This window comes from Equus quagga, chromosome 19 (assembly GCF_021613505.1).
Source record: "Equus quagga isolate Etosha38 chromosome 19, UCLA_HA_Equagga_1.0, whole genome shotgun sequence".
Classification (NCBI taxonomy): domain Eukaryota; kingdom Metazoa; phylum Chordata; class Mammalia; order Perissodactyla; family Equidae; genus Equus; species Equus quagga.
This window is the reverse complement of record NC_060285.1, coordinates 5,733,274-5,743,229: the sequence shown is the minus strand read 5'-3', so window position 1 is coordinate 5,743,229 and position 9,956 is coordinate 5,733,274. Positions and strand designations below refer to the sequence as shown.

Genomic DNA, 9,956 nt, shown 5'->3' with positions numbered 1-9,956 from the left:
CCTTCCTCTCTTCCATCCATCATTCAAGCAGGAAACTTTCATTGAGCACCTCCTACAGGCCAGTCCCAACCTAGGCCCTGAGGATACAGGACTGAACCAGACAGACACACAGTCCTCGGCATGGAGATGCCTTGGTCTGGAGTGGGGAGGAGGCTCTTCATGTCTCCCACCCATTGCTTGCCCAGGAGGGACCTCCCTCAGGGTGCCCCTCTTGGCTATGTCCACGTCTGAGGCCCCTGCAGGCTGTTGGCTCCCCGAGGCCAGAGCCGGGGCTGATGCTGACGCCCCTCTGAGACCCAGAACTGGGCGTGGAGGAGGCGGTGGCAGGCAGTAGGGGAGGGGCAGTGGGGAGGTGACGAGCCCTGGCCACGGCCGTGGACGGTCCACAAATAAACTCCAGCTCATCCCTCTTCCCAACCAAGAGCGAGAGAAAATAGCTTTCACACTATATTTTCTGATTTTTTTTTGTCACCTCACTGCTTCTAAATCGATCCAGAACAGATTGTCCAATTGTTTGAATTTCAGGAGAAAAGTTTGCTAATCCTTCCTCACCCCAGAGTCCCGCCAGGCCCAGGTCCTCCCTGGGCTGCCCCGGGCTCAGCCGCCGGCCTGGGGATCTGCAGGGGACAGACGGACAGGGCCTCTCCCTGGTGAGGGGTCTGCACTCCAGGTGGGCGCACTGCAAACCTCTCGGCCCTGGACGGGACGGCTCTGCTTTCCGAGGAAGGACCCAACTCACCACGCACCGTGGGGCTGGAGCCGCACAGGAGCGTGGCAGCCCGGGCGGCGTTGGAGGCTGCGACCTGCCCTCCTCTCCCATCAGGAAAGGATCCTGGGTGCTGGGCTGAGCCACCAACGTAAGCAACTGCGAGGGACCGTCGTTATCCCCATTGCCCACAGCAGCAGGGCCTACAGGGGTCCCCTCAGGATCGACTGTTGGGGCTGCCTGGGGGTGGAGCTTGGCACAGCCTGACCCCTTCTGTGAAGGATTGATTAGCAATGTCTGCCCCAGGCACGGCAGCGACCAGCGGTGACACCCAGCCACGTATCAGCCCTCCTGGGTCTGCAGAGTCAACTCCCTAACTCACCGGAGTCCTGGGATGTCAGGCCACGGCCGCTTCTACAGCCTCGCCGGCTCAGCTTTCCACAAGTGCCACGGGACAGCCATGCTGAAGCCCCAAAAGTTCCCCAAATTCCTTCCTCTGGGCTCCATATGTGGGGCTCCCTCTGCCTCAGTGGCCCCCCCAGCCCCTTGCTCATCCACCTGGTCCATTTATCCCCCACTGCCTTGGGTGCCGCCTCCTCTGGGCAGGCCTCCTTGATGCTCGGCCCCTTTCCTCCAGGCAGAATTGCTCCCCCGCCCTCTGTCGTCACCCACATCTGTGCAATCCCTCAGGCAGGACTCAGACATGGGGCAGAAGGGGTGACTGTGCCCTCTTCCTGCAGACCTCGAGCCACCAGGGCAAGCCCTCGGTGCAACCTCAGAAGTGAACAATCACACGACACGTACCCGGGCAAATGGCTGGCCCGCTCCTGTCTGACCCCAGCCCCTCTGAGGAGGCTGCAGGCGGCAGCAGAAACCAGACCCTGGAAGTCAAAGACCCTGGCCCCCTCGACCTCCGACCTCCAGGCCCAGGCGATGCTGGGGCCACCCCAGAGCAGCTCACCAGCTCTGCCAGGCTCCCCCCTTCCCCAGGGGCTTGCTCCCCTGTTTTTCTCTCCTCAGAGAGAGGGGCTTCAAATGTCGGTAACAAATGTGTGAAGGGCTCCCTTCTGGAGCCCTCCGCCTGGCCCCTCAGTGACCGTCCCCCAGACATGACGCAGGAGGGCCTGCTGTGGACCCCATTTTACAGCGAAGGAAACTGGGGCAGAGAGGAGCGAGGTGGCTGGGGGAGGCCACACAGTGGTGAGGGGTGGGCACACGAGTGTGGTGACCCTGCGCCACCCCGCCAGCACCCCTCCTGACCACTAAGCGTATCCGGCCTCCCCCAGTGGGAAGAGTGGAAGCTGCCAGATCCACATCCTGGCTTTGCTGCCTCGAGGCTGTGTGCCCACGGGGAAGTCACATCACCTCTCTGAGCCGTCCTTGCTGAGGGAGGGTTCCCAGGATTAAATCAGGTGGTGTTTGCAAAGCACCCAGGACGGGAGGGCTCTCCAGCAGGCCAGGGACCCCGGGGGCCTGGGGCGCAGGGCTCCCGTCCCTGAGGCCGTTCTGTGGCTCTGGCAGGCTTACTTCTGGTGCAGGGTGGTGGTGCCCTCCTCCCCGTCCCGCCCCAGGGGACCCGTCGGGAGGGACTCAGACAGTCCAGGGTGGCCCACGGGCTGGCGTTCCATGAACTCCGCCTGCACCTCGCCACCCCCCTGCTCCTCGATCTCCCGTGCTCCCTGTCACCCCCCATGAGGAGCCCCGACACTTCCTCCACTTCCCGTGTACCCCTCCAGATTACAGACCATCCCCAGCCGCCTTATCTTCGCGCAGCACCACGGCCCAGAGGGAGGCAGCATTGTCCCCATATTACGAAGGAGGAAACGCAGGTGCAGAGACACACGGGGACTTCTCTGTGCGAAAGGGGCAGAAGCCACAGCCTGAACCCAGCTCTGTCCAGCTCCGGAAGCAAACTCTCACGAACACTAGGCCGCCCGGAGACCCAGACTCGGGCCGCCATCCCTGGGCCCCTGGAATGGGGACAACAAATGTTCGTGCAGAGAAGAGAGTCATATCTGGCTGCAAAGCTCATTCTACCCCACTGCTCACGGCCCTCAGGAGGAAGCCTCGGCCTCGTCCTTCGGCACCTTCCTGGGCTGCCCTGATCTCAGGCTTCGATGTTTCCCAACAGCCATCCTTCATTCATTCACTCACCCACGCACCCATCCATCCATCCACCCGCTCATGCATGCAAACATCCCTTCATTCACAGGCCTGTCCAAAGCACGCCTAGGCGAGGCTCTGGCTACAGAGCTGAACCGGGAACGATGCTATCTCCACCCTTCGGGGACACGGAGAAGCTCCACTGCTTCTGTTCCTCCTGGGTGCTTGTTATTACCTGTGGCGGTGGTGACGACAATGACAGCAATACTTCCTGAGCACTGACTGTGTGCCAGGCTCTGCACCAAGCATGTGTCTTAGATCAAATCGTTTAATTCTTGCAAGAACCCTGTGAGGTGGGTGCTAGCCCCATTTCTGGATGAGGAGACTGAGGCTCAGAGGGGTTATATAACCTGCCCAAGGTCACACAGCCAGTAGGGGTGAAGACTGGGATTCGAACCCTGACAGTCCCTCCAGAGCTCGGGGGGGCAGGGAATAAATAAGGGCTACCACCATAATCGATGAGGGAGCCCGAATGTTACAATCCCCACCTCTGAGCCTCATGACACCTGGTAAGTTATTATCATCACCATCATTATCAACCTCATTTTGAAAATGAGGACACTGAGGCTCAGAGAGAGAAATAACCAGCCGACGTTGGTGCGGGTAGGAGGTGGCGCCGGGGTTTGAACTGGCCGTGCGCTCCGGAGCGGGCTCCCACTGCACCCCACTCTGCAGTTGCCATGACGCTGGGCAGACAGCACTGGGCCCAACAGCTCCGTGACTCATTTCCTCATCCGATGGACATCCCGGTGGTAGAATGCCTGCCCTGGGGGTGTGGGATGGACAGATTTGCAACACTAGCAGAGTCACAGCGGAGTTCCCGTGAAACAGTAACAAAGTCAGAGCACAGAGAGCTGCGGGAACGCACACCCCGTGCTAACTGGGCACCTTCTGCAAATGGATCTTGTCTGGCTCTCACGTCACCCATTTCACAGATGAGAACACCGAGGCTCAGAGGTTCTGCAAGCTGCCCAGGGCCGCTGGGCTCGCAACAAGCAGAGGAGAGCCTGGGGCAGGGTGGAGCTGGTGACCCCAGGCTGCTGGGGGGATCTGTGCCAGGAGCCTGCCTCTGGCTGGGCGCCCTGACAGGGGCCTCGGCTCACTCCCCAGAGGCCTCTCAGCCCCAGGGGCCCATTCCAGGCAGTTGCATCATCCCGCCCTGCTCTCTGGAAAACCTAAACAGCAAAGACCTTCAGAAGCAAATCTGTGGGTGGGCATGCGGGGTTCCCACAGAGCGGGAGGCCGAACACAATTGGCCGGGCCTCGGGGGCTCCATGACGATACCAGCCTTCCTGCAAACGGGCTCCATCACCCCATCTTCCGGACGAAGAGAGCGGAGCTCAGAGCCGGCAGCTGGGGCACGGGCATCCCAGAACCCACGTCCTGAGGCCCGGCCTGCACTGCTGCCCAGGAGCAAGACTCCAGTGGACAGAGAAAGGGGACTTCCTAGACTTTGGCATTAGTAACCGTGGTTCTTTGATTCGATTTTTAGGATTTCCACACAGCGGCTTCCTATACTTGCCTCCTCCTCTCCTAGAGCCTGTCTGAGCTGGAGCCTTGGGTTCCAGAGTCCTGTCTGGCTGTGACTTCAAGACCTTCCTCAGGCTGCTCCTGAAATGCCCCCTGCCCCCTTGTGCCTGGCACACTCCTACCCACCCTTCAAGACCCAAGCCAAAAGTTACCTCCTCCAGGAAGCCCTCCCTGACCCCTCAGGTAGGGTGGGACCTCGAAGATGGTTGTTTTTCTTTTGTTCTCCTGCCTCCAACACACACAACTGCAAAACCTAGCAGGGCAGGCTCCTGTTTAATCGTCCCCTGTCCCCTGGGCCGGGCGCTGCGTCCAGCACAGCGTAAGTGCTGGGGAAACGCGGAATGAATGGAAGCTAATGCGCTTTCTGCTGGTCCATGAAGCCAGCTGCACATGAAGCCTCTCCCGGCAAGGCAGGCAAACCACCAGCGTTGCTGCAACCTGCTCCGGGAGCCGCCGAGGAAATTCTCACGCTGGATTATGGAAGGAATTTGCCTTTATCTTTAATTTGTGCCAATATCTAAGAAAGCAGTGCTTTATTTTGAGCCCATCAGGCGGCGAGGAGCTCGGAATCTGGCGCAGGAGACAAACTTTCGCGGCCCCATTTCCCCATGCGCCTCTCGCCGCCCCGCCCTCGCCGGGCACTTCTCTGCGGCTTGCCGGGGAGGAATAATCAGATTATGTAGCTGGGTTTTAAAAGATCACGGTTTGTCTCATTTTCCAGGGAAGTGTGAACAAAAAAAAAAAAATTTTTTTTTCCTCCCAGGGCTCTGTTAAGAGCTTCCAGAACTTAATTCAGTGTTAAATGGGTGTAATTTGGGAAACTCATGCATTATTTCTTGGTTTTCTGAAGGCGAGTTTGCGCGCATCTGCTGAGAGGTGCTCGTGCCGAGGGATGGCGGGGCGGGAGTGTCCCAGACGGGGGAGGGCAGGGGGCCGGGTCGGGAACGCACAAAGTAAACGCTCCATTCACGTCTGACGTCGCAGATAGGGGACAGGAAGCACTGGAATTTCATCTCTGCTTCTGCTTTTCCGCTTGGATGGCCAGGGAGGGGGAGACGGGAAGCCTGTTTCTGAAGGGAGAGCCTGGGGGTTTTAGGGCAAAGGCACCAGCCAGGAAGGGTTTGCACCCCCGCCCCCCACCCCAGGGAGCCGCCCCAGAGGCCTGTGGACCACGCCCATCAGGTCTGCATCACATCCCCAACATCCCCTGCCTTCGTGGATGCCTGGTTGGCTGTGACCTTGAACAGTCCCCAGCCTACTCTGGGCCTCGGTGTCCCCGTCTGTATACGGGAAAGCGGACAAGCTTCCAGCTCCCTCCAGGCCTGGCCGCAGCCCCTGGGGCTTCCCTCCATCACAGCCCAGCACACGGGACTCGGAGATGCTGGGGTCCCTGTCTCTGTCTGCCCCCAACTACAGGCTACGGCAAGTGGGGCTCCCATGCCCAAGACCCTCCCAGTGCCTTCTCCCCACCAACCCTCACGTGCCCGCATCGCTAAAAATCCAGGCTCGGGGGGGGAGTGACTTGCCATTGAGTGGCAAAGTCAGGATGCCCAGAGAAGGCCCTTCAGAAAATTTCCAACCTGGTCACGGCTAGGGGACAAGGAAGGAGGGGCTTGTCACAAGTGGGCCAAGCCGGGGGGTAGGAGGAGGTACATTAGCAGGTGCAGGGGTGCTGGAACAGTCACTATCTCAACTAGAGAATTATTTATTCGTATAGTCAGTCATCAAACTGATGCTGAGTCTTGGTCACGTCTAGGCAGAGCCTCCCTGGAAGTAGGTCTGAGGGGGCTTGGGGTCTCCTCCACCTCCCCAGGGGGGTCACACACAGAAAAGGGGTCAAGGGATGTGTGTGCCGGAGGAAGGAAGGCAGGGAAGGAGGAACAGAGAGAGGGAGGGTGGGAGGAGAAGATGGGACCGCCTCCCTGCCAGGCCCCGTGCAGGGGGAGACCATCACCAACAGAGTGGGTGGCACCTGATGTCCCCAGGAGGGCGTGGCCCAGGGCCTCCGGTCACCGGCCTCCTTTCACCAGCTCTAAATGCTCAGGACCCCACCTTATAGAGGAACGTTTAGGAGACAAGGCCACACGGTTCTTAGGGGTTGACTATGGTTTCTATAACTTCTGGAAAGAGCAGCTGGGCTGGGAAAAGCCGCTCTGGGGGAGCCAGGGATGGGGCTGTTAGTCCATCCTCAGATCAGTGTGAATCTGTTGCATGACTTGGCTGGGGAGAAGGTAAAGAGACAGAGGCTGAGTTAACAGAGGTACAGGAGGGGATGCCTTTCATCTGAGCCCAAGACAGGCCACACGCAGATCAGTCCGGAGGAGAGTAAACAGAACAACGACTAGGAAGAGACTCAGGAGATGTGGCCCTGAAGTGGCTCACTGCACTGGGTCTGAAGAGTCCCTGATGGCCGTCGGGCAGGGGCTGGGCTCCAGGTGGGGTAGCGTAGTGATGAGAGCACGCTACGAGCAGGGTTATTTTTAACCTCTCCGAGCCTGTTTTCTCAACTGTACGACAGGACGGATCGTGACCACCAGCTCACAGGGTGGGTGTGAGGATTAAATGAGACGATGGCTCGGCGCATGCTCAGCATGGTACCTGGTGCATAGTAGGCCTTCAGGCTTTTACGCTCAAGGGCAATCCTCCCGCTGTGGGGTGCAGCCTTCCCCCCAGACAGCAAAGTCGTGTGTTACAGACGCAGAGAGTTGAAGCTGCCGGAGCTGGTGTCCACTCGCTGCCTCCCCATCCCAGGAGCCAAAGGCCTGGCCAGGCGCAGTCCCCTCCCACAGCCGGGCAGGAAGCGGGGACCGGCGAGGGTTAGGCCGACTGTCCTAGAGAGCTGGACACCAGATTCCTCTTCTCATCCTCCCAATGGTCCCCCCTCTGCCCACCCCAACCCCGGGCTCCCCCCACCAGCCACGTAAGCGTCCAAGCTGCAAACTCACCCATCCTCCCGTCTCCCCAGCCCCACCCCTGCTCTCTGAACCCTCGCCCAGGCCCGAGGGGCGGGGGGGTGGTATCCAGCTCCCCTGCCTGCGCTGCTCCAGCTGCACTAGCTCCCACTGTCCTCTAGTCCTGCAGCCCCAGCCCCGCCCCGCCACAGCTCCCAGGCCCGGGGTCCGTGTCCACAGGGTGCTTCCCTCTCCCTCCTACACATCTGCATCTGCATCTTCACCCCCAGGGTCTCTGCCCAGAACACCTGCCGCCCCTCCCTTCTTCTGGCTGAGTCACACCTGCCTTCTGGACCAGGCTCCCCCCCCCCCCCCCGCCCCCCGGCCAGGCCCCACCTCGGGCTCTCTGGGGCAGATGCCCCCCCGCCCTGCAGCCCCATAGCCTCGGCTTCCCCCAGGCAGGGCTCCCACCCCGCGGGCTTGTCAGGGGCCATTTCCACAAGAGCCGTCAAGGGCAGAGCTGATGCCTCCAGTGGCAGCCACGGGGCCCCTGAGTTGGCTGAGGAAGGGGAAAGAAGGAACGGATGGACAGGACCGAGGGAGCGGCTCTCAGCCCTGGGCAGGCCTCCATCCTCCGCTCCCACGCACAAAGGTCTGAGCAGCGCTGGCCCTGCCCTCACCCCTCCTGTCCAGTTCGGCTGCCCTGGGAAGCTCCAGGCTGGGTGGCCCGGGAGGGTGGGAGGGGGACACACGCATTGACACAAAGAGACACAAACAGAGACACACACGCGGCTCCAAGCCAGACTCCTTCCCCTCGGCCTCCCCCATCGGTTTATCCCTCCCAGATGCCTGAGTGAGAGCCAGGAACTCGGTGTGACGGTGACATTAAAGAACCAGGCAGAACCCCTACCTGGGGCTCTCAGCTCCAGCCACGAGGGCAGGGGCCACCCGGCTTCAGAGAACTTTCTGGCCACCTCTTGCTCCACACTCAAGCCCCAGCCAGGACAGACGGAGCAACAGCCTCTCCAGAGAGACAGACGGCTTACAGGGAGGTGTCCTGCCCTGGGGGGGTCACACAGCCAGGGGATGCGGGAGGGACCCCCAATTCCAGGCAACCCTGACCAGCCTGGGGCTTGTCCTGGGCTGACACCAGAGGCTGAGGATTATTCTGATGTTGGTTTTCAGTGACATTTCCAACCAAACCTTGCAGCCTACTGCTGATGAAAAGTCCCCATGTTCCACGGGGCCGCCTGCTCCCTGGCCACACTCAGACCGCCTGACAGGTGACGGGACAAGGGGTGATGGAGGAGCTCCCCTTAGCCTGGGTCTCAACAGAGCCCAACTTGCTGGCTGAACGTACTTCAGTCATAGCCCGGAGGGGGGCTCCCAGAACGCCAGTGACTGAGGGGCCAGGCCCTCATTCTGTAGATTAGGACACTGAGTCCAGAGAAGGGCAGGCAGCAGCCTGGGGTCACACAGCCAGCAGCACACAGTCAGAACTTACAGGGCTTTCAAAGTGGGGCAAGCTTCGCACATGGGAATGGCTCCATGCTACTCTACAGATGGAAAAACAGAGGCTCAGGACTCAAGGGCCTTGCTCAAGGTCACACAGTGAGGAAGAGAGGACTGGAGGTCCCCCTCCCCCCTTGACTCCAGGCCAGGGCACTTTCTGCTCTTCCCATTCAGGTCTGGGGTTCCTTAGGCAAGATCACTCACTGAGCCAAGGGATCCGAGAGGCCGGGAGAGGCAGGGCAGACACAAGGAGGCGTACAGACAGACTCCCACGGCAGATTATGTAACTCCCCTTCCCGGCCCCACAGCCCCCAGGGTGCGGCCCGGGCAACCCGCACGCGCACCCACCCACCGCCGCACAGCACCCTGGCCCACCGGCCGCCCTGCCTCTCTCCTAAGAAATGACAGTTGGAGGCGCCAGGACGAGCTGGGTTTTTGCCCTCCTCTCTTTTTTTCTCTGGCTGAGTAGCAAATATTAATACTAATAATGATAATAATAATTAGAATAAATATAACCTGAAGACGCTTGGGGTCTCGTTGCCATGGCAACCGCGGGCGCTAATGAGCTTCGGAGGCCGCCGCCGGGCCACCCGGCCCCAGGCGCGGGATCAATATTGACTCGGCCCTGGGAGGCGGCGGCGGCTCCGCTGGGGCCACACGGCGGGAGGGGAGCGAGGGGCACGCACTCGGAGGGGCCTTCCTGTCGCCCGCGCAGCTCAGCCGGGACCCCCAGAACCGGCCGGGTCCCCACGCGCCTCCGGAACCCTGCCCGGCGCGCAAGGGGCTCCCGGCTCGCTGCGCTCGCAGACTCGGTTCTCGGACGCCGGTCCCCACCTCGGACGCGGAATCCGCTCCCAGCAGCCGCGTCCCGGCACGATGCGCCCCGGACTGCTCCTCGGACCCGGCCCGGTCCTCTCCAGGGTTCAGCGACCCCGACCTTCGTGAGCCGCGGCGCGGACCCCAATGCCAGGGCACCGGCTGCCCGACAGGGCTCCAGCCCCCAAACTCTCGCCTGGGCGTCCCCGGCCTCTTTCCAAAGCACCGCGGACCCCCCAACGCACCGAGCCCGCCTCCCCGGGGCGCCCACCCCTCCCCGCCCCGGGCGCCCGCACCCCTTCCCGGGAGCCGGGGTGCCGAAGACCCCGCCCCCCCCC

General features: G+C 61.3%; 1 protein-coding gene across 3 annotated transcripts in view; it reads right to left on the bottom strand.

Annotated features, from left to right (window-relative positions):
• SHISAL1 (shisa like 1) overlaps positions 1-9,956 on the bottom strand; it is a 137,168-nt gene that overhangs the window by 67,717 nt on the left and 59,495 nt on the right. Inside the window, exon 1 of one of the 3 annotated variants that reach the window (XM_046646590.1) lies at positions 9,637-9,797. The exons of the other annotated variants lie outside the window; for them this stretch is intronic. The gene's annotated coding sequence lies outside the window, so the exon portion shown is untranslated. Of the gene's footprint in view, positions 1-9,636; positions 9,798-9,956 lie in introns of those variants that run through there. 3 annotated transcript variants of the gene reach the window in all.